The sequence below is a fragment of the Hemiscyllium ocellatum genome, chromosome 9 (genome assembly GCF_020745735.1).
Source record: "Hemiscyllium ocellatum isolate sHemOce1 chromosome 9, sHemOce1.pat.X.cur, whole genome shotgun sequence".
NCBI lineage: Eukaryota > Metazoa > Chordata > Chondrichthyes > Orectolobiformes > Hemiscylliidae > Hemiscyllium > Hemiscyllium ocellatum.
Window position 1 is genome coordinate 17,273,772 of NC_083409.1, and position 23,341 is coordinate 17,297,112.

Sequence of the window (23,341 nt, forward strand, 5' to 3'; positions counted from 1 at the left end):
CACAGTTAATGAACTGAAGGGCCTCCTCTGTACTGTGTGATTTTCTGATTCTGTCGTGGGTAGTTTCAGGCTCCTTAACTGAGGAAGGATGTTCTGGCTGTGGGGGGAGGGCAGTGAAGGTTTACCAGACTGATTCCTGGGAAGACAGCACTTAGATCTGATGAGAAACTGGATCAGTTAGGATTATATTCATTGGCACTTAGAAGATTGAAAGGAATCATATTGTAACCTTGAAAATCCGAACAGGACAAGACTAGAACAACACAGGGAGGATGTTCCTGATGACTGGGGAATCCAGAACTACGAATTATGGTTTAAAGAAAAGGGAAAGGTTATTTCAGACTGAGCTGAGGAGACATTTCTTTAGCCAGAGACTGGGAAGCTCGTGGAATGTTCTATCACAGAAAGCAGTTGAGACCAAAACATTCAATATTTTCAAGAGAGGATAAGTATTTTCTTAGGACTAAAGGGGATAAATTTTATGGAGAAAAAATGGGAGCAGGGGACTAAGTTGGATGATCAGCCGTAGTCATATTGAATGGCAGAGCCAACTCGAAGGGCTGAATGGCTTCCTCTTGCTCCTAGTTCCTTTGTTTCTATGTTTGAGAGACTGTTCATAAACATGGAAACATATGGAATTATAGAGTCTTAGAGCCATCGAGTCCTACAGCACAGACACAGGCCCTTTGGCCCAAAATGGACCGTGCTGACCAAAATTTCCATCCATGCTAACCCCATTTCCCTGCACTTGGCCCATATCCTTCAAATGTTTTCCTATCTATGTATTTGTTCAAATGTCTTTTAAATATTGTTAATGTATCCACCTCAATCACTTCAGCTGGCATTTCATTCCACATGCGTGCCACCCTCTGTGTAAAAATGTTGCCCCTCAGGTTTAGATTAGATTAGATTAGACTTACAGTGTGGAAACAGGCCCTTCGGCCCAACAAGTCCACACCGACCCGCCGAAGCGAAACCCACCCATACCCCTACATTACCCCTTCCTAACACTACGGGCAATTTAGCATGGCCAATTCACCTGACTCTTTGGACTGTGGGAGGAAACCGGAGCACCCGGAGGAAACCCACGCAGACACGGGGGAGAACGTGCAAACTCCACACAGTCAGTCTCCTGAGTCGGGAATTGAACCCGGGTCTTCAGGCGCTGTGAGGCAGCAGTGCTAACCACTGTGCCACCGTGCCGCCCTTTATTCATTTCTCTCTAACACTAAACTGATGCCCTCTCATCCTCGATTCTCCAAACCTATCCATGTCTCTCATGATCTTATACACTTCTAAAGGTTTCCCAACCAGTCTCTTACACTCTAAGAAAAAAGTCCTAACTTGCCTAACTTCTCCCTATATGTTGAGTCCAGGCAACATCCTTGTAAATTTCTTCTGTGCTCTTTCTGGTTTAGTAATATCCTTCCTATAACAAGGTGACCAAACTGAATACAATATTCCAAGTGCGACCTCACTGACATCCTGTACAAGATTAGAGATTAGATTCCCTCCAGTGTGGAAACAGGTCTTCGGTCCAACCAATCCACACCAACCCTCTGAAGAGTAACCCACCTAGACCCATTTCCCACTGACTAATGTACCTTAGACTATGGCCAATTTAACATGGCCAATTCACCTGACCTGCACATCAAACTTACTAATCATGCCTTACAGTTTCTCATCCAAATCATTAATATTGATAACAAACAGTAATGGGGCCAGCACTGAGCCCTGAGGCACTCCACTCAACACAGGCCTCCAGTCTGACAAGCATCCTTCCAATATTACCTCTGCTTCCTATCATCAAGACAGTGATAGAAAAGTATTTGTCTTTGGTTAGGAATTAGTTTGGAGGTAGGAGACAGAGAAGAGGGATAATGCTCTCCAATAAACAAGATGTGAATAGTGGTGTCCCCAGGGATTTGTGCAGGGGCCTCAGTATTTCACGATATTTCTCAATGACTTGGATGAAGGAATAGAGAGCCAATTATCCAAGATTGCTGACCACACGGAGTGAGGCAGCTTGGAGGAGGTTACAGAGATAGGGAGAGTGGAGGGCAGAGAGGGATTTGAGAACAACGATGAGAATTTGAAAATCGAGGTGTTGCTTGACCAGGAGCCAATATAGGCACGAGGTGCAGGGGGTTGTGGGAACGGGACTTGGTGCAAGTTTGGATACGGGCTGCATAATTTTGGATGAGCTGAAGGATACGGAGGGCAGTGGCTGTGATGTGCATCAGCCATTGGAATGGTCATGTTTGGAGCCCCATAAACCTGGCTGAGATTTTCAGTGGCTGATCTTTGTGATATGGAAGATATGGGGCTTAGATCATTCTCAAACATGAGACCCAGTTTGTAAAGAGTCTGGTTGAGCAGCAGACAGTGCTCAGGGAGAGGGATGGAGTTTATACCAGAATCTGAAGAGGATGGCTTTGATCTTCCCAATATGTTTCACAGTGAGCCTGGCACCTCAGTCCTGACTGCTCTTAGCTGCTGTGATTGTCACTGATTAGACACTTATTATTAGAGATTCTGACCACAGCAGAAAGCCCCAGTGTAAAAAATAACTGCAAAGGCTGTCAGATCGCAAGGTTGAAACTTCACCAAAAGAGGAAGAGAAAGAAGGAGCTCAGAGCAGCTGGGTGTTTGTTACTGAGACAGGAGAAAACTGTGAACCATCTGCACTCCCTGGAATCTGACAGCACAGGAGGCTGGTTCTAGGATTTATTTTTTGCAGAAACAGCACAGTTTTGGAAAAGGTGTCAGTCATTCTCTCACAAACACACACGCCTGCACTCGGAGATCAGAAACAGAATCCAGCAGCTGCTCTGTCTCCAAGCTGTGAAACCTGCACAGAATTGTTCCCTCATTCAGTTTATAACTGGCAGGATAGACCAAGCAGGGGAAAAAACACAGTGGTGTATACAGTCGGAAGGGAGTTGCCCTGAGAGTCCTCACCATTAACTATGGAATCCATGAAGCCTCATGACAGCAGGTCAAACATGGGGAAGGAAACCTCCTGCTGATTATCACATAGCACCGCCCTCCGCTCCAACCTCAACTGAGCAGTCAGTCCTCCTCCATGTTGAACAACACTTGGAGGAAGCACTGAGGATGGGAATGATGCAGGATATACCCTGAGTAAGGGACTTCGAAGTCCACCATCAAAAGCTGCTCAGAAGCATCACTACTGAGCAAGCTGGTCACGCTCCACCTGATTCAGCTGCGAGACTGGACCTGGGGCAGGTGGTGAGGGAACCAACAAGAGGGAAAAACATACTCACTATCACCTTCACCAATCTGCCTGCTGGTGTATCTGTCCATGACAGTATCAGTAAGAGTGACCACAGCACAGACCGTGTGGAGACAAAATCCTGTCTTCCCTTTGAGATTATCTTACATTCTGTTGGGCAAGAGATATGGAATGTCAGAAAGAACTTTGATTTTAGCAGCAATTGTCAAAGTCTTGGAAATTAGTGCCCATTCAGGTGAGACAGGTGAAGAAACTCAGTGATTGCAATGGCAGATTGGATGGGCTCTTAATGGAAATAAACCTGCAAGGCCCTGGGGGTCGAGTAGGGGAGGGGGTGGGACTGACTGGATTGCTCCATGAAATGACAGCATTTCCCTGACAGGCTGAATGTTCTCCCCCTGTGCTGGAAATAGGTCTCACTCAATGAGGGGTTCACAGTTAGAGAGTCTGGATGCAGTAAATACAGGACAAATTGTTTCTCCAGGCAGGAGGGTCAGTAACCAGAGGGCACACATTTCAGAAAGGGTCTGAAGTACAAGAGAGAAGATAGGAACATTTTTTATCCAGCGAGTTCATGATGACTGTCTGCAAGGTGAGTGGAAGTGGATTCAACAGCAACTTTCAAAAGGGCATTTGGAGAAATAGCTGAAAAGGAAATAATTGCAGTTATACAGGAAGGGCTGGGGAAATGGGACTCATTGGACTCATTTGACTAACAGTCGCAATTAACCCAGTGACCTCTGTCTGTGCTGTTTTAGAGCTTACACATACTTAGACTCACCTTTACACAAAGACTGGGAGAAACAGACAACCCAGTTTACAGAAGAGTGTTTTCTCAAGGGAAACTCTCTTGAACCAACTCAGGGAACAGGCCAGACTAGATTTACTGATGAGGAATAATTCAGCAAATCAATGGCAAGGGAACAGTGAACCAAAAGTGATGGGATTGAACAGTATATTCAATAGCACAACCATTCAGAGGGGGAGGGATCAAGGGCAGGAAGTCCGAGAGCATGCTGTAGGGGTCTGAAGGCTCTGCTGTCAATGGTGGGACGGAGCAAGCAGCAATGGGCAGGAGACCAGAGACAGAAGATGGAAGGGGAGAGAGGGAATGTGAGTCTGCAGCAGGACACAGACGGAGGGAGGCCATGGTGGCAATTGGCTGGCAGTGAGGTCAGGGGTCATTCTGGAATGAGAGATGGATAAGACAGGGAAGGGCCCACTCCATATCAGACAAATTGGAGTTTATGGAATATGGCTTTAGGAAGCTAGGAGAGGACATTAGAATCATAGAGTTAGGGAGCAGGACGAGCAGGAATTAGGGTTTCTGTGGTCAAGGGGGCGAGGTAGTGCAGAGACAATGTTGTTGAGATTGAAATAAGAGGCATACGTGATGGAAAGGATGTGGGGTTTGCAGCTCAGGTGCTGGATAGTCCTGAGGGAAGGAGGGCCATGTTTACTGGTCTCTTCTGGAGCATCCAGTGGGAAGGAGGTCCCTGTTTATTGGTGTCTATTGGAGGTTCCAGTGGAAAGAGGTCCATGTTTATTGGTGTCTATTGGGAGGTGGTCCATGTATACATCATTAAAGAGTCATAGAGGTTTACAGCATGGGACCAGGCCGTTCAGCTCAACTCATCCATGCCGACCAAGTATCCAAAACTGAACTAGTTCCATTTGCATGTGTTTGGCCCAATTCTCTCTAAATCCTTCCTATCCATGTTCCTGTAAAAATGTCCTTGAAATGTAGTAATTGTACTCACCTCTACGAATTCTTCTGGCAGCTCATTACACATACACACTAACCTCTGTGTGAAAATGTTGCCCCTCAGTTTCCTACTAATTTTTTCCCCTCTCAACTTAAGTTACTCCTTCTAGTACTGGACTCTTCTACCCTGAGGAAAAGACTTTGATTATTCACCTTATCTATGACCCTCATGATTCTATAAACCTCTATAAGGTCACCCCTCAGTCTCCTGCATTCCTTGGAAAAACATCTTGGCCTATTCATCCTCATCTTGTAATTCAAATCCTCCAATCTTGATAACATCCCTGTTAATCTTTCTTGTATTCAAACCACTGTCATAACTTCCTTCCTATAGCAGGGTGAGCAGAAATGTACTGTGTCCAAATGTGGCCTTCCCAATGCCTTGTACAGCTGTAACATGATGTCCCAGCTCCTGTACTCACTGCTTTGACCAGTGTAGGTGAGCATGCCAAATACTTTCTTCACCACCCTGTCTACCTGTGACCCCACTTCCAAGGAACTATGTACCTGTACCCCTCAGACTCTCTGTTCAACAACACTCCCCATGGCTCTACCATTAATTGTGTAATTCCTGCCCTGGTTTGTCTTCCCAAAATGCAACTCCTTCCATTTATCAAAATTTCCATCTGGATATGTTGACCCACTGGCCCAGTTGATCAAGATGACATTGCACTCTTGGATAACCTTCTTCCCTGTCCACTATGCCAACAATTTTAACATCAGCCACAAACTTACTGACCATTCCTGCTATTTTCTCATCCAAATTACTCATATAAATGATGAACAACAGTGGATCCAGGATCGATTCTTTTGACAGGCAGTTGGTCACTGGCCTCCAGTCTGAAGAACAACCCTCTCTCACCAGCCTCTGCCTCCTATCATCAGGCCAATTTTATATCCAATTGGTGAGCTCTCCCTGGATCCTGTGTGATATAATCTTACTGAGCAGTCTACCATAGGGAACCTTGTATTAACTCCATGTAGACAGAGTGTACTACTCCATCTTTACCTATCTTCTTGCTTACTTCTTCAAAAACTCAACCATCTACTCATCTCCATTGGAAGTTCCAGTGATTAGGAGGCCCATATTTATTGATCTGTCTTGGAGGATCCAGTCAGAAGGAGACCAATGTTTACTGGTCTCTAGTGGAGGCTCTTGCAGGAAGGAGGCCATGTTTACTGGACTCTGTAGGAGAGTCCAGTGCATCATGGACTCCAAGGTGAGTGTGGGGTTCAGTTCCTTTCTGTTGTAACTGTGTAATGGTTCAACCCACATCCCAGTAAAACACCCTGACTCAGAGACTGATCATGGAAAGGGAAAGAGAGGGGTAGGAGAGGGGAAGCGATTGGAAAATATTGTGAATGGACAGGCTGGATCAGTGGGTCAGAGCCTGTGCTGCCCCCCCCAGCTCACACTGATGGCCTGAGGATCTCCTCTCTCTGCTGGGCCTCCATGGAATGGGCTTTGTGTCCAAACCAGTCCCCAGTGAGAACAGGCCAAAAGCACAGAACTGCCCTTCATTTGACAAGAATCTAGCCATCTTTCTGAGAGAGGCCAAATCCAGGTCAATGTGGAAAATGGGGCCTTACTCCCGGAGAAAACATGCTTCTGGGGTCAAGGGTTAACATCCATGAGTGGGGCAGAGAGAGGGAGATTCATCCTGAATTCAACTGCCACAACCTGGGACACTGTGAGAAAGAGAGAGAAGTGAGTCAGAGACAAAGGGTGAGTGTCTGTACGTGTGTGTGTGTGTGTGTGTGTGTGTGTGTGAGAGAGACAGAGAGAGAGAGAGAGAGAGAGAAAGTGAGAGACATGAGTATGATTAGAAACAGAATGACAGAGGGAGGGAGTGCGACTGTAGATTTGGGAATACAGAGAGGGAGGGAGAGAGACAGAGGGAGGTATAGAGAGGAGAGATAACAGAGGATTTAAATTGAAGCGAGAGAGGGAAGGAGTTATGGAGACAGTGAGAGATGGAAAAATAAAAATTATGAGATGGAGTGAGAAAGCATGAGTGAATTGGGGAGAGTGGCTATGAGACAGAGTGAGAGAGAGAGAGAACATGAATGAGATTAACAGGAGGAGAGAGAGGGATAGAGAGAAAGAAGTGGCAGATGTGAGACAGAGAGAGAGAGAGAGAGAGGTGGATAGGTCCTGGTCACCACATTCTGGGAAGGATGTGACTGTACTTGAGAGGGTGCAGAGATTTACCAAGATGCTGCCTGGGATGGAGGGTCAGCTGTGGGGAAATCTTGGAAAGGTTGGGATTGTTTCCTTGGAGCAGTGAAGGCTGAGAGGGGACATGATAGAGGGGGATAAGATTATTTGGGGCAGTGATAGCGTGGGTAAGAAGGCACTTTATATGTCAGTAAAGTACTCAATAACCTGTGTCCCAGGTAACACAGACATGGACACAGAAACTCGGAACTGGAGTAGGCCTTTTGGCCCTTTGAGCCTGCTCTGTCATTCAGTATGATCATGGCTGATCCTCCATCTCAAAACCATATTCCTGCTTTCTCCCCATTCCCTTCATGCTGTTAAAATGCAAAACAATTATCTCTCTCCTTTTCTTGAATTTATTCAGTTCCTTGGGTTCCACAGTTGTCCTACCCTTTGAGTGAAGAAATGTTTCCTCATCTCAGTCCTAAATGGTCTACCCTGTATCCCCCTGAGACTGGGTCCCCTGATTCCAGACTTCCCAACCAGGGGAAACCTCCTCCCTGCCCAGCCCTGTTAGAATTTTATACATCTCAATCAGATTCCCTCTCATCCTTCTGAACTTGAGTGAGTCCAGGCCCAGTCAAATTGGAGTGAGAGGAGAATTGAGGAGAAATGTTTTCACCCAGAGGGTGGTGGGAGTCTGGAACTCACTGCCTGAAAGGCTGGTTGAGTCACAAACTCTCGTGACACTGGAGCAGTGTTTAGATATTCCCTTGTGTTGCTGTAGCCTCCAGGCTGATGGGTCAAGAGCTGGAGGATGGGATTAGTGTCATCAGATCTTTGTTTACTCACACAGACACAATGGGCTAAATGGCCTCATTCAATGTTGTTCACATCAATGATTCTCTGAGAGAGCGAGAGAGAGAGCGAGAGAAGGAAGTGTGAGGGGCTGACGTGGCTCTCTCTGCCTGATGCCATTTACATACTGAGGAACACCCAGTCAGACTCTCACAGGCTGCAGCTTTATAAAGCAGAGCCCAGTGAAGGGAGAATTGATCAGGAACGAGGCACAGGGACAGGAGCACACACCATGATTTCACACATCCAGTTAATCTGGCCCCTGGCATTCTGTATCGCAGGTACAAATCTCTCTCCTTCCACCTTGAATCTTTAGCTGCTCTCCACTTGACTCCAATTCCACTGACTTGTGATTGAAGGGAAAATGCTGAAACCAGAGGAATGCTCAGTGTCTCCAACAATCTCTCATTTGACCGGCTCTTTCTGTGACAGTTCTGACTTCACTGTGTTTCTCTCTGACCCCTCAGGTATCAGTGGGGACATCATCATGACCCAGTCTCCCCCGGTGCTGTCAGTGGGACTGGGCCAGACTGCAACCACCACCTGTATGACCAGTCAAAGCATTAGCAGCAACCTTGCTTGGTACCAGCCGCGAGAAGGTCAGAAACCCTCTCTCCTGATCTATAATGCAGCAACTCGATTCACAGGAGTCTCCGATTGATTCACCGGCAGTGGATCAGGGACCAGTTTCACCCTGACAATCAGCAACATTCAGAATGAGGATGTCACTGACTATTACTGTCAGCAGTATAGCAGCAGCCTTTACAGTGATACAGAGCCATACAAAAACCTCAATATGCACAACACCACCTTCTGTACTGACACATCCAACAGTTATATGAAATGTATAATAAGGGACAGATAGTCCCACCTCTTGCACTGACACGTCCACAGTTATATATAAAGTAAATTGAACAAATTACCCCATGCTGGGTTTGTCACTGTCTACTACACATTCCAGTCCCTGTAGTGTCCACCTCTCACTGAAGGCCTCAAGTTTCCCTCTTACACTCCATGGCCACATGTGAAGAACAGCTGCAAGATTTAACAATGAAAACTAAATTTCACAAACCCCCGAGAGTAGCTGGACACAACCCAGGGAGACAGAGAGAGAAAGACACATGAATGAGGGAGAGACAGAGAGGGGTAGGGAGTGAATGAGATTGACCAAGAATAGACAGAGACAGAGAGAGACAGGGAGAGGTTGAGAGTGACAGGGGGAAGCAGAGAGCAGAGGTTTTTATACAGCCTCTGCACTGGGAGCTCTCACTGTGTACACGTTCGGGAAAGGAACCAAACTCAGACTGAGCAAGTAAACCTCAATTGTCCGTTATTAACCCTGTCAATACTGAAACACACTTTCTAAAACACAAATGCTGAATTGTTGAAGGTGTTAGTGGGGAGCTGCAGTGAATGAAATGGTTGATTGAGGAGCACTGTGGCGAACAGGGTGTCCAGCTGTACTTCTTTAGTTCCATTGCCCCGCTTAAGCAGCAAGACAGAAGTCAGTCAGTTTTACTCACTGTGTGGAGGAGCTCTGTCCATTTTCAGCCTGTGGTCCCATTCCTGCAGCATGGAGTGAAATCAGTGAGTAGCCTCCTGCCAGTCTCAGTGTGACAGACTCAGGGCAGAGTTTGATGTGAGCTCTGGCTCCCTGTCCCAGCCTCTGATCTCACTGACCTCAGCAGCAGCAGCAGCAGCAGCAGCAGCAGCAGCACAGTGAGACACCGAGCTCCCACCTCCCCCAGCTTTAACTCTGCTCAATCACACAATCACAGAATTGTTACAGTGCACAAGGAGACCATTCCACCCATCCTGTCTGGACCGGCTCTCTGAATGAGCAATTCACTGAGTGTCATTCTCCTGCCTTCTCCCTGTCACCCTGCACATTGTTCCTTTTCAAATAACAGCCTCATTCCCCTCGGAATGTTTTAATTGAAGCTGCCTCCACCACACTCTCAGGCAGTGCACTCCACACCTTAACCACCCTAAAAATGTTGTTCCCCATCTCACTTTTGTTACTTTTCCCAATTGCTTTCGATCTGTGGTCTCTTGGTCTGAATCCTTTCTTAATTGGGAACATTTTCTCCCTATTTACTCTGTCCAGGCCCTTCCTGACTCTGAATTCCTTGAACAAATCTCCTCTCAGCCTTCTCCAAAGAAGACAGTCCCAAATTCTCCAATCAAACTTCATAACTGATGTTCCTCATCCCTGGAATGATCTTTGGGAACAATTTTTGCCATCGCTACAAAACATTCGCCTCCTTCCAGAATTCTTCACATTATCTATGTCCCTCATGATTTTCCAAACCTCTACAAGGTCACTCCTCAGAACCTTCCGCTTCAGGGGAAGAAGTCTCAGCTTTTCCAGCAACTCATAGTCACAGAGTCATACCGCGTGGAAACAGACCTTTCAGTCCAACTTGTCCATGCTAACCAAATATCCTAAACTGATCTCATCCCATTTGCCAGCATTTGGCTTACATCTCTCGAAAACCAGCCTATCCATGTACCCATCCCAATGTGTTTTAAATGCTGTAACTGTATCTGCCTCCAACACTTTCTCTGGCAGCTCAATCCAGACACGCACCACCCTCTGTGTGACAAGTTACCCCTCAGGTCCCTTTTGAATCTTTTGCCTCTCACCTTAAACTTATGTCCTCTTGTTTTGGAATCCCTTTCCCACGGAAAAGACCTTGGATATACACCCAGTTCATGCCCCTCATGGTTTTATAAACATCTATAACGTCACCCCGAGGCCTTAGATGCTGCAGAGAATATAGCCCCAGTTTCTTCAGCCTTTCCCGACAGCTCGAACCCTCCAAATCCTGGCCACATCCTTGTAAATCTTTTCTGCAGCTTTTTAAGTTTAACGACATCCTTCCTACCTCAGGATGATAGAATTGTTCACATCATTCCCAAAGTGGCCTCACCAATCTCCTGTACTGCTCAACATTATGTTCCAACTCCTGTACTCAATGCAGTGATGAACAAAAGCAAGCAAACCAAACACCTTCTTCATCACCCTGTCTACCTGTGACCCCACTTTCAAGGAATAATGTACCTGCATCTTCACCCCTAGGTCTGTTATTCAGCAACACTCCACAGGGCCCTCCCATTAACTGTATAACTCCTGCCCTGGTTTGCCTTTCCAAAATGCAACATCTCACATTTATCTAAACTGAACTCCATTTGCCACTCTTCTGCCCATTGCCCCATCTGATCAAGGTCCCGCTGTACCCTGAGATAATCTTCTTCACTATCCACTGTCCCACCAATTTTGGTGTCATTTACAAACTTACCGTAACTCCTATATTCCCATCCAAATCATTTCTTTAAATGATGAAAAGCATTTGTGGACTCAGCACCAATCCTTGTGGCACACAGCTATTCACAGATCTCCAGTCTGAAAAGCAACCTTTTCCCACCACTCTCTGCCTCCAATCTTCAAGCCAATTTTTTGACTCCAATGGCTCGCTCCCCCTGGATCCCATGTGGTCTAACCTCACAACCAGTCTATCATGTGGAACCTTGTCAAACACTTTACTCTGAAGTTCATATTGACAATGTCTACTGTTCTGTCTTCATCAATTCTTTTGGTCACCTCCTGAATCAAATTCAGGAGACATGATTTCCTATGCACAAAGCCACACTGATTATCCAAACGATGTAAATCCTGTCCCACAGAATCCACTCCAACATCTTACCCAGCACTGACATCAGGCTCACTGGTCTATAGTTCCCTTGCTTTTCCTTTCAGAAATAATGGCATAATCTTAGCCAACCTCTCTGTTTCTCCAGCACCTTATCCATGGTTGCCGATGATACATATATCTCAGCAAGGGTCCCAAAAATCACTTCCCCAGTTGCCACAATGTTCTGGATACACCTGATCAGGTCCTCGGGTTTATCTACCTTTATGTGTTTTAAGATCTTTAGCGTCTCCTCATTTATATGTGTTCTCTTTTCAAGACATCACTATTTTTCCAAATTCCCTAGCTTTCCCCACAATATATACTGACCTAAAATATTTGTTCAGGATCTCACCCATCTCTTGTGTCTTACCAAAATATAGCACTCCCATTTATCTGAATTAAACTCCATCTGCCAGTCCACAGCCCACTGGCCCAGTTGGTCAATATTCCATTGTATTCTTAGACAGCCTTCTTCACTGCCAATGATTAGATTAGATTCTCTACAGTTTGGAAACAAGCCCTTTGGCCCAACAAGTCCACACTGATCTCCGAAGAGTAACCCACCCAGACCCATTTCCCTCTCAGTAATGCATCAAACACTATGGACAATTTAGCATGGCCAATTCACCTGACCTGCACACCTCTGGACTGTGGAAGGAAACCAGAGCACCCGGAGGAAAAACACGCAGACACAGGGAGAATGTGCAAACTCCACACAGACAGTCACCCAAGGCTGGATTCAAACCTGGGACCCTGGTACTATAAGGCTGCAGTGCTAACCACTGAGCCACCATGCTGATCCCCACCCCTGAGCCACCACTAAGCCACCAATGCCACCTGAAAATTCACCTAAACACACTTTTGCCAGTCTGGTCACTATATTCAGAAATTAAAGACCCCCCCCCCCCCCCATTTATAAGGGCTCTATCATATTTGCAGGTCTCTGTAAATTCCTTGCATTTGTATTCCTCCACATCCTTCCCACTGGGTGGTGTCTTATTGACTGCTGTGAGGATTCTGTGGTCCTTGGTGTTCCTCTCTGATATTTGCCCCTGGCTCCCACAGCCCTGCCAAGTTAGTTTAAACCCTCTCTAACAGTAGTAAACCACCTCACAAAAATCTAAAGCCCTCCCTCATGGATCCTCTTTCCAGCCCAGCAGTCACCTGTGTTCACCTCCTGATTCTATTCTCACTTGTGTGGGGTGCTGCAAATGTGTTGCTGGGAAAAGCGCAGCAGGTCAGGCAGCATCCAAGGAGCAGGAGAGTCGACGTTTCGGGCCTGAGCCCTTCTTCACTTGCGTGGGGCACTGGGAGTAATCTGGAGATTCCTACCTTTGAGTTCCTGCTACTAATTAGCAGCAGGAACTCAAAAGTAGGAAGCTCCCAGATTACTTAAAAGTCGGAAGCTCCAAAACCTCTGACTGCAGGACTACATCCCTTTTCTCCCTCTGTCACTGGGACCGATGTGGACCACGAACTGCTGCCTGTTCCCCCTCTCCCCTCAGGGTGGTCTGCAGCCGCTCAGTGCTATCCTTGACGCTGGCACCAGGGAGACAACACACCATCCTGGATTCCCATCTGCAGCTGCAGAAACACCTATCGACTGCCTTCACTCTCCAATCTCCTCTCACTATCACTCTTCCAGTTTTCCTTGTGCCCCCCCTGTACAGCTGGGTCCCCCCGTGGTGCCAGGGACTTCGCCCTGGCTACACTCCCCAGATGAACCATCATTCGCATCAGGATTCTGAACTGAATCCTGGTTGGAGAGTAGGATGTCTGGGGATTCCTGTACTAGCTGCCTGGTCCTTTTGGACTGTCTGCTGTTCCCCATTCCCTCTCTCCCTGCATACTCTGAAGCTGCGGAGTGGCCACATCTAGAAACGTGCTCTCCACGGAGCTCTCAGCCTCACGGACACTCCGCACTGACACCAGCTGCTGCTCAAGCTCCAAAACCGGAGCTCCAACTGCTGTCACTGACCACACTTCCTGTACTCATGGTATTCCAGGAGCTGGGAAACATTCTGAAGTTCCCACATGGATGCACACTCTCTCCACTCTTGGATAATCTCTTTGCAAAGTTCTGATGACAAACAGCTACTACAGCAGGGCTCAGAGTCCAGTGTTCAGTGGGTTCAGTGTTCCAGGGTTTTGGAGAAACTCTCCAAAAGACTTTAAGAAATAGGAGCAGAAATCAGCCATTCAGCCCATTGAATCTGCTCTGCCATTTGACCTTGGCAGATATGCTTCTCACCCCCATTCGTCTTCCTACTCCACAAGAATGTTCGATCCCCTTCACAATCACGAACCTACCTATCTCTGTCTTAAATACACTCAGTGACTTGGCCTCCCTGCCCTCTGTAACAATGAGTTCCACAGATTCACCACCCTCTGGCTGAAGAAATCCCTCCTCATCTCAGGTCTAATGGGTCGGCCCTTCATTCTGAGGCTGTGCCTTGGTTAGCGAGTCTCTCCTGTTTTCGGAAACATCTTCTCCACATCCACTCTATCCAGGCCTATCTGTATTCTGTAAATTTCAATAAGATCCCGCCTCGTCCTTCTAAACTCCATTGAGTACAGACCCAGAGTCCTTAACCATGCCTCATATGACAAGCCCTCCATCCCCAGGATCATTCTTGTAAACCCCTCCAATGCCAGCACATTGTTTCTTACAATATGGGTCCTAAATCTGCTCACAATATTCCAAATTCAGTCTGACCAGAGCCTTACACAGCCTTAGCAGTACATCTCTGCCCTTGTATTCTGGCCCTATTGAAATGAATGCTAATATTTCATTTACCTTCCCAAGCACAAACCACACCTGCCTGTTCACCTTAAGAAAATCCTGAATGAGGTTTGTGCTTTAGATTTCCAAAGGCTTTCCTCATTTAGAAAATACCTCCACACCCTGACTCCATTGATTCCTGAAAGATCATCAAAAATGTCTCCACAATCTCCTCAGTGATCTCCTTCAGAACACACTGGTGTAATTCATCTAGTCTGGGTGAGTTATCCACACTCAGACATTTCAGCTTCCCCAGTACCTCCTCCTTAATAATGGCCACTGCTCTCACCTCTGTCCCCTGACAGTCTTGAAGGACTGGGACACTGCTGGTGTTTTCCATTGTGCAGACTGATGTAATGTATGGATTCAATTCCTCTGCTTTTTCTTCATTTCCTATTATTCTTTTTCCAATGTCTATTTCTGCCTCCATCTTCCTTTTTATATATCTGATGAAACTCTTGCAATCTTCTTTTATATTACTGGCTCGCTTTCCCCCACATTTCACCTTCGGTACCCTGAATGTGTTTTTTTCAGTTATCCTCTACAGGTTTTTAAAGACTTCCTAACCCTCTGGCCTCCCACTATTTTCCACCACATTGTGTGCTTTTTCTTTTGCTTTTATGCTGTCCTTGACCTCCCTCATCAGCCATGGTTACATTGTCCTCCCCTTAGTGTGTTTCTTCTTTTTTGGGATGAATTCCTACTCTGCTTCCTGAATTACCCCCAGAAACTCTGCTGTTTGCTGCCACATCATCTTACCTGCTCGGCTCCCCTTCCAATCAACTCTGGCCAGCTCCTTCCTCACGCCTTTGTCGTTCCCTTTACTCAACTGAAATACTGTACCATCTGATTACAGCTTCTCCCTCTCAAACTACAGGGGGAATTCTATCGTATTATGGTCACTTATCCAGAAGGATACTTTCACCTTCAGCTCACTAATCAAGTTTGCCTCATTACACATCACTGAATCCAGAACTGCCTGTTCCAAACCGCAAGCTGTTTCAAAAACCATCTCATAGACATTCCATGAGAGACGTGCTACCCAATCCACCTCTCCATTTTTTTTAATGGATTTTCTGTCTCCTGATTGATTTCCTTCCCCACACCCTGTTTACTGCTTGGAGACCTGAACTTGCATCAGATTCTTTATTTCTTGGGTTCCTCAACACTCCCCACACAGATTGTACACCTTCTGACTGTATCTTTCTTGCTATTGATTTAAAGTCATTTCTTACTAACAAGGCAACTCCTGTACCTCTGCTCTTCTGCCTGTCTTTTTGATAGATCATGTATCCTTGGATATTTAGTTCCCAGCCCGGATCCCCTTACAGCCATGTCCCTGTGATACCCACAACATTGTACCTGCCATTTAATTACAACACCCTCAGTCCTGCATTGACTGCCCTCCTTCTCATCATTGTTCCTCTTATCTGATGTGCTTGACATTTGATTCCTGATCCCTTCCATGCTCTCAGTCCTATTACATCTTCCAGAATCTTTGCTAACCTCTCCTGAGCCCTCCTCCACTTTAACTAGTTTAAGTTACTTGGAAACTCAATTTACCTCGATTTGGGGCATCACTTTGTCTCCCTGACTCGGAATGCTTCGTGCATTTAGACACAAAATCTTTAAGGTTGATCTATTCTTGACTTTCCCTGCACTTTTATGGCATCTTTGATATTCAAAAATTCCCTCCCTTCCTTTTATTTTTGGTAACAATCAATCCCATCACTAACCAGCAATCCTACCTTCTCCTTTACCTTCCATTTTCACATTTTCCATCCAACTGAACCAAATTCCTTTCTCTTTGGGTTGAGTTCAGGACAATATTTATCCTTGAACCAAAATCATGAAGAATGCTCTTTGATCTTATTGCTTCCAGTGGGATCTTGCTGTGTAGAAATTGGCTGCCCTTTCCTGAAATTGCAACAGTGACTGGTTTTCAAGCAAAGTGTAACTGTCTTTGGGAGAGTCTGAGGTGCTGAGGGCTTGATTGAAACACAATTAGAGTCATAGAGATGTACAGCATGGAAACAGACTCTTCGATCTGACTCATCCATGTCAACCACAGAGACATAGAGTCATAGTGTCATAGAGATGTACAGCACAGAAATAGATCCTTCTGTGTAACTTGTCCATATCGACCAGATAACCTAAATTAATCTAGTCCCATTTGTCAGTATTTGGTCCATATCCTTCTAAACCCTTCCTATTCATATACTCACCCAAATGCCTTTTAAATGTTATCATACCAGCCTCCACCACTTCCTCTGGCAGCTCATTCCAAAAATGTACCACTCTTGCAGGAAAACATCATGCCTTAGTTCCCGTTTAAATCATTCTCCTGATACTTTCCACCTATGCTCTCTAGTTCTGGACTCCTTCACTCTGACCAAAATATCTTCTCTATTCACTTGATCAATGCCCCTCATTATGTTAGAAACCTCGATATGGTCATCCCTCAGCCTCCAGCGATCCAGGGAAAATAGCCTCAGCCTATTCAGCCTCTCCCGATTGCTCAAACCCTCCAACTTGGCAACATCTTTGGAAATCTTTTCTGAACCAGTTTAAGGTTCCCAACATTTTTCCTACAGCAGGGAGGCCAGAATTCCACACAGTATTCCAAAAGGGGCCAAACTAATGTCCTGTACAGGTGCATCAGCTCCTAACTCCAATACTCAATGCACTGCCCAATAAAGGGAAGCATGCCAAGTGACTTTGTCGCTCCCCTACCTACCTGCAACTCCACTTTCAAGGAACTAATCTTTTTTGGGATGAACTGGAGTCTTTCAGAGTGCTTTTCCAAACACCCTGTTCAGAAACAAACTTCTTGCTTTCACACTCAACTAAAATAAGATAAAAGATGCATTTCATTAAACTAATGACTTCTTGCATTGAGATCTTAATCCAAAAATAAAGATAGAAAAACTTACTTGATAAGAAAGGTGATGATTTAATGGTACTATCGCTGAGCTGTTCATCCAGAGATCCAGATTAATGTTCTGGGGCCAGGGTAGAATCCTGCCGCAGCAGATGGTGGAATGTGAATTCAATTTTAAAATCTGCAATTAAGTGTCTAATGATGACCATGAAACAATTATTGATTGTCAGGAAAAAGCCATTTGATTCCCTGATGCCCTTTAGGGAAGGAAACTGCCATCCTCACCATGTGACTCCAGACCCACAGCAATGTGGTTGACTCTAAACTGCCCTCTGGGTGATGAGGGATGGGCAATAAATGCTGATCCTATCAGTGACACTCACATCCCAAGAAGCAATTTAAACAATGCTTGTTTTTTATGGGGATTGTTAGGTATTGGCTACAAATGTTCAAACATTTTATCAATGAATATTCTGAGAGTTGAAATCCCTTCAAATGGCAGGGATTAAAATTGTTTCTCTTGTCTTTCAGGCCGTGAGAACTCTCAGCCCAAGCTGACCCTGCTGCCCCCCCTCCCCGAGCAGGTCAATGCCAAGGGCACTGCCACCCTGGGGAAGAAGGACGGTGCAGTCATTTCGGACGGGGTTCAGACCAGCAACTACCTGCGAGCTTTGGACAGCACCTACAGTGTCAGCAGCCTGCTGACCCTCCCTGGGTCTGACTGGGAGTCCAATGCTCGCTTCTCCTGTGCCCTCACTCACGTGACCCTCCCCTCTCCCCTCAGCAAGAGCATCAGGAGATCAGAATGTGTGTAGAGTGTTGGAGACAGTCCACAGAGGAGACACAACTTTAAATAGAACAGGGCTGAGCTGGCAGGACAAAGGTCATTGTCAGCACTGAATTTCAACTCTCATCCTGCTCAGGACTGGCTCAGAGACACTTCTGAATTTCAGGGGTTATGGCAGTTCATTGGGACAGTGTAGATAGGGCTTTACGCTGTGTCAAACCCCATGCTGTCCTTGTTCTGGGAGTGTTTAATGGGGACAGGGTTGACTTGTGATGCCAAGTAAAATCTCTTGAAGTTGCTGAAGACTGTCAGTTGTACAAAACAATGTGAACCTCAGAAGTCTCTGCTTCAGTAAACCAGATCTCCTTCCTGCTCAGCTGCCAGTTCCAATTTAAGGTTTTGTGACTGTTTGAAGGGACAGGATTCTCATGTTATTGAGCAAACCTCCACAAGTGTTTTCCTCAAGCTCCAATGTGGCTGTGAATTTGAGCAGCTTCCTCTGTCTGGGCTGTTAATTGCTGACTGTTTTCTGTCAATGTCAATCTGGAAAAGGGAATAAAGATGAAGAAGATTCAGTCCCTGTGTCTGTCTGCTTTGGAGACTGACCACTCCATTCAGCTGATTGGCTGTATTTCAGCATGGCATTGTCACAATTGGCTAATTGGCCTGTCAATCAATGACACATCCGTTGTAGAGGATACTGACAGCCAATCATCAATCACTTTCAAATTATCCCTTTGATCTGGAATCATTGGATGTTACCAATTCCAAACAGATCTCCATTAATGACAACCTGGACCATCTCTGACACCTCCCTCCCCTTCCTGGAACTCTCCATCTCTATTAATGAACTGACATTTTTTACAAAACCCACCGACACCGAGGATTCCACCTCTTCCCAACCCACCTCTTGCAAAAATGCCATCCCGCATTCCCAATTCCTCTGCCTCCGCCATATTTCCTCCCACCACAGAACACACCAGATGGCATCCTTCTTTAGAGACCGCAATTTCCCTTCCCATGTGGTCAAAGATGTCCTCCAACGCATCTCGTCCACATCGACCCCTCCACCCTCAAACCCCACCCCTCCAACTATAAAAAGGACAGAACCCCCCTGGCGCTCCCCTTCCACCCCTACCACCTTCGCATAAACCACATCATCCGATGACATTTCCGCCACCTCCAAATGGACCCCACCACCAGGGATGTATTTCCCTCCCCACCCATTCCTGCTTTCCGCAAAGACCGTTTCCTCCATGACTACTTGGTCAAGTCCACACCCCCCAACAACCCACCCTCCTTTCCTGGCACCCTCCCCTGCCACCACAGGAATTGCAAAACCTGCGCCCGCACCTCCTCCCTCACCTCCATCTAGGGCCCAAAAGAGCCTTCCACATCCATCAAATTTTTACCAGCACACTCACCAATGTCATTTATTTTATCTGTTGCTCCTGCTGTGGTCTCCTCTACATTGGGGAGACTGGACGCCTCCTTGCAGAGCGCTTTAGGGAACATCTCCGGGACAACCACACCAATCAACTCCACCGCCCTGTGGCCCAACATTTCAACTCCCCCTCCCACTCTGCCAAGGACAGGCAGGTCCTGGGCCTCCTCCACCGCTGCTCCCTCACCACCCGACAACTGGAGGAAGAACACCTCATCTTCCACCTCGGAACACTTCAATCCCATGGCATCAATGTGGATTTCACCAGTTTCCTCCTCATTTCCCCTCCCCCATCTCACCCCAGCTCCAAACTTCCAGCTCAGCACCATCCTCATGACCTGTCCTACCTGCTTATCTTCCTTTCCACCTACCCACTACAGCCTCCTCTCTGATCTATCACCTCCATCCCCACCCCCATCCACCTATTGTACTCTATGCTGCTTTCTCCCCAACCCCCTCGCATTTATCTCTCCACTTTGCAGGCACCCTGCCTCTATTCCTGATGAAGGGCTTTTGCCCAAAACATTGATTTTCCTGCTCCTTGGATGCTGCCTGACCTGCTGTGCTTTTCCATGACCACTCTGATCTAGCCTCTGGTTTCCAGCATCTGCAGTACTTGTTTTTAACCAAGAAACAGAAAGTTGTGAGGACTCAATAATTACAATCTTAGGCAATTCTTCTTCACTCTGTGGTCCAGGCTCAGATGCTGGGATTGCACTCTTTGCTGCATGCTGTGTTGTACCTGAAGTGATCTTAGGCCAATCACTGACACTGCAGGCTGCGTGTCCCTCTGAGTGCGAGTGTACTACATAATGCTGTCTGGAGGTGCCAATCTGAGGTGGGTGGTATTCACAGAGACACCTACAAGCATCATGGAGCATGTTACTCAGTGCTGCCTGACTCTCTGAGTGTGTGTGTTACTCAGTGTTGCCTGTAGGTGTCTGTGTGTGTGTTTATTCTGCACTGGCTGTAGGCAGTGCAATGATGTGGAGATGCTGGTGTTGGACTGGGGTGTACAAAGTTAAAAATCACACAACACCAGGTTATAGTCCAACAGGATTAATTGGAAGCACACTAGCTTTCGGAGCGCCGCTCCTTCATCAAGGGAGTGTCCTCCACAACCACCTGATGATGGAGTGGCGCTCCGAAAGCTAGTGTGCTTCCAATTAAACCTGAGGGACTATAACCTGGTGTTGTGTGATTTTTAACTTTGTACCTCAATGAGTGTGAGTGTGTTACTCTGTGCTGCCTGTCGGTGTCTCTGAGGTATTTGTCTCCGAGTGATGGGGAGAGAATGGGTTTTGTGATGGGGATTGAAGATTAGGCTTTAATGTCGTCAAATCTCAGGAGAAAAACAACTCAGTCTGAGATGGCAGCTCATTGAGGTGGCCAAGGTTAAAAATCACACAACACCAGGTTATAGTCCAACAGGTTTCTTTGGAAGTACAAGCTTTCGGAGCACTGCTCCTTCATCAGGCAGCTAGTGGGGCAGGATCATAGTTCACAGAATTTACAGTGAAATTGAGATGGCAGCTGAGAAAGGTGAATACTGAGAGTGTATTCTCAGGAAGAGAGGGATTTCAGAGGCAGTGCACAATGTGCTCCCTAATGTGCTCCCCAATTACAAGGGATTTTCTGGAGCTGGGATCATTGCAGTAGTGGCTGTCTGCTCAGCCAATGCTGACTAGCCATAGTCGTATTTCAATGGTCAATTAGCTCTAAACTAGATGCAGCAATATTACCTTACAGGGAGGAGAGCAGTGACTGAGGTTGAATTCTTGCAGACCCAAGAGGGATTGCAGTGGATTAACTTTGGGCATAAGCTCTTCATTAGGTATGGAAGGAAGGCCAACCTCTCCCAAAGGCAGCAACAGGCTGGATCAAAGGGGCGTCAAGAGTAAGCATGGGAGATTGAGGTGTGACCAAAGGAGGTGGTTGGTTGGCTGGCAGTTTGTTATTCAAGTCAGGTCCCAGAGTATCAGTCCTTCTGACACTCCCCTTTTTATCTGTCAGCCAGGGCTCCCTGATTGGACGAGGTTAAAAGCCATCAAGGGGCTCTATTATTTTATTGAAAAAAAAACATTTATCTCAAACAAGAGCACAAGAGCTAAAACGAGACAAGACAAATGAATGGTTTCATTACGAACGTCACAAATGAGATTTGGGAAATAAGATGTGCATTCTGGGTGATGGGAATCTGGAATGGCCTGTCACAGACTCCACAGACTGTCACAGTGTGGACACAGGCCATTTGGCCCAACAAGCCAACACCAACCCTCTGAAGACAGACTCCCTGAGACACATTCCCCTACCCTTTTACTCAACATCTCCCCTGACTGACAGATTCTTGATCACTGTGGCAATTTTAGAATGGCCAATTCACCTAACCTGCACATCTTTGGATTGTGGGGAACTGGAGCATGCAGAGAAACCCACACAGACACAGGGGGAGCGTGCAAACTCCACAAAGACAGTTACCTCGGGCTGGAATCGAACCCAGGTCCTGGTGCTGTGAGGCAGCAGTGCAAACCACTGAGCCACCATACTGCACATTAAAGAACAGGAGCTTTTGTTAAACTCCGTGAGCCTGACGTGATATGAATTATAAACACACAACCCTCTGTCAGGGAAGGTAGTGGAGGCTGGAAACCTTACAACATTTAAATATCATAACATGCAAGGATTTGGGATAAGTGCAGGAAATTGGGATTAGAGTCCTTCACGGTAGTTATGCCAGTGCAGACTCAATGGGCCAAAGGGCCTTTTCTGTGCTGTATTAATCTACGCTCCATGCTGAGAGGGCAGTGCAGGTTAATGGTGACTAGGCTAGACAGTTCCAAGATGGCAAATCAATGATCAAGGGTCAGAGGAAATGGCTCAAGCTTCAGTGAAGGCCCAAGTAAGTGCTTGGGAGGAGCGTCAAGGCTAATGCAGACAAGGTCAACGGAGACTGACTAAGGGCGTTAGGGTGCTGCCTGGCAATCCAGGGGTTGTAGTGAGGCATGTGGGGACAAGAGGGGAGTGTGTAGGGAGGAAGTGCAGTTTCAGTTGAAATGCGATCTTTGCCAGCAACAACATGACCTTCAGTACCAGGGGGTGTCCCTGACTGTGTCAGGCTCACTGGCTGCTCTCTGTGTGATTCCACACAGCCACCCATGTGGTCACCACGCAAGATCTTGCTCTTGTCTACGCTACTGTCTACACCACCATCTGCAACTACCGTCTGGACCTTCTGTCTACAACACCATCTGCTCCCACCGTCTGCACCCTCAGTCTGCACCCAGCATCCACAGCCACTGTCTAGTCCCTCTGTTTCACACCCACCATCTAACCCACTGTCTACACTGCTGTCTGCACCCTCCATCTACACCTCTCATCTTTCTGCTGTTGTAAGATAGTATCCAATGATTCCATTGAGATTACTGCACCCGAAGCCTGAATTTTAGAACCGGAAATGATTGTCTTCTAACTCTGACCTACAAAGTCTGTGTTCCATGTAATAGAAAATTAACAAAATTAGCATTTACTCTGAAATCTAAAAGACAGTGCTGACTAAAATTAAAACTTTCTGACACTTTGCTGAAGTATGCAGTCGAGGAGTATGCAGCTTTCTCCTGAGGAACTTTGTAAATATTCAACAAGAGAAAAATATAAGAACAGTCTGTCCACAACAAGGGATGAAAAGAATAACAACTCAAATCTTCACAGTCTT